At 44.9% G+C, this 2,051-nt stretch overlaps 1 protein-coding gene across 2 annotated transcripts in view; it reads left to right on the forward strand.

The window, feature by feature from the left end:
• The window catches only part of EPC1 (enhancer of polycomb homolog 1 (Drosophila)), a 98,849-nt gene that overhangs the window by 28,118 nt on the left and 68,680 nt on the right, over nt 1–2,051 (forward strand). The window lies entirely within an intron of this gene.

The following is a 2,051-nucleotide window of genomic DNA, read 5'->3' on the forward strand; positions in this document are numbered from 1 at the left end:
AGAAAATGTTATCTATGGGCTGTTATTATTTCTAATATCTATCTATTTATTTGGCTCTACTGGGCCATAGTTGTGGTACACGGGATCTTTAGTTGCAGCCTGCAAACTCTTAGTAGCAGCATTCAGGATCTAGTTCCCTGGTCAGGGATCGAACCCCGGCCCCCTGCATTGGGAGCATGGAGTCTTAGCCTCTGGACCACCAGGGAGTCCCTATAGACTGTTGTTTTATTCATTTTCTTAGTGCTTCAGTCATGACAAGACTATTTTAGTTCTAGGTTCCTAAATCAACTGAATTCTGCAAGGATTTTCAGAAATACAGTATGTAGCCTGGCGAGACCTACCATACAAATAAATATTCAGCCAGTATTTTCAGAATTGTTAAACGTGGCTAAGTAGCTGTCATGGTCTATGGTGTGGTGAGGATCCCTGAGTGTGACACACCCTCCCAGGGCTCTGGGTCTTCCCATGAACTGCTCTCCTGGTCCAAGATACCTTTCTTCTCTTCTTTTTTGCAACCCTTGACCCATACTTAACCTACATAGTTTTTACCTTGATATTACCTCCTCCAAAAATCCTTCCCAAATGTTTTCATTAGAGCCGCTCCCCATGGATTGGGTGCCACTGCTGCCTGGTCCCAAATAGCCTGAGCTTTCATCCTCACACTTACTTCAGGTGTGGCACTTCCATCTATGAGTCCTGCTCCAACCACGTAAGCTCCTCTGGGAGTCCTGTGGGTGCTGAGTAATTGTCCTTTGTTTTTGTTGTTTAGTCACGAAGTCTTGTCCAGTTTTTTTGAGACCCCAGTGGACTGTAGCCTGCCAGGCTCCTCTGTCCATGGGCTTTCTGAGGCAAGAATACTGGAATGGGTTGACATTTCCTTCTTAGGGGGATCTTCCCCACCCAGGGATCCAACCCAAGTCCCGTACATTGGCACTCCGGTTCTTTACCACTGAGCCATCAGGGAAGCCCCACTGAATAATAAGCAGGTACTCAGAGGACCCTGAGGTCTCAAATGTTTGAGTCAGTAAATGCATCCTCTTAGTACAGGACTTGTAGGTGAATGTCTGCTACACAGAAGTGAGCTGTCAGTACTTGAGTTTGATGATAATTTTGGAGAACTGCAATCCCGTTTTCTCCTTTCCTTCTCCCCACCCCATCCGGGTGGTAGCTAAACCAGACTGAAAGATAGCACCTTGCTTCTGTGCCTTAAGCTAATAACAGTTCCCATCCAACCCAGTATTTAAGAAGTGATTATTTTTATTATGTGTCCCCTGGGGGAGAAAAGCGGAGGTACAGAGCATTTTTGGATCTCGGTGAATATTTGAAATTTTGCTGCCAAACCTATTAAACCCACCGCAACAGTCTTTCGGGTTTTTAAAATATTCTGCTGGAGAGGGCTCTCTGGATACTCATTTTCGTGTGTAATATAAACCACATGGTAGTCATCACATCCATCTAAATACTCTTCTAATAGTTTTTCTAAAAATTTTTTTTGGGGGGGGTTGGCAGGAATGCTGTAAGTCTTCAATAATTGTAAAAAGTTTTTCAGAGGACAAGTGTCAACCTATGGTTAAATAAGGTAAAGGTAAAAATAAGTGTCAACCCATGGTTACGTTGAAGCAACATTTTCTCCCAGTGCAGAAAAATCATCCAGCTCTCAAAATGTGAACTAGGTCTTGCTTTTATGTTTTTTCCCTAAGGGTTACGGTGCCCGATAATTATTATTCCCTTTGCTTCGATGACAATAAACTTGACTGTTGGTCGATAAAAATGCACGGTGAAAAAATAAAACCACCAAAACCCTAGTTGGCGCAAACGTAGGACGCCTCCTGTTTACACTGAGCGCAATGATGGGAACTGACCCAGGATCCAAGCGGAGACGATCAAATACCGTCCAGAGTTTCCTTACACGTAAAGATAATGGCCGGTTAAAAAGTTCACTCAAAGTAGCATTCCGGCCCGAATGGCGTCTGTAGTTTCGTTATAAAACTTGAGACGCCGCGCCGGCAGGGGCTGGGGGCGCTCGCTCCCTCACCCAGGGCCCGGCCGCC

This window comes from Bison bison, unplaced genomic scaffold (genome assembly GCF_000754665.1).
Source record: "Bison bison bison isolate TAMUID 2011002044 unplaced genomic scaffold, Bison_UMD1.0 scf7180017864461, whole genome shotgun sequence".
NCBI classification, from domain to species: domain Eukaryota; kingdom Metazoa; phylum Chordata; class Mammalia; order Artiodactyla; family Bovidae; genus Bison; species Bison bison.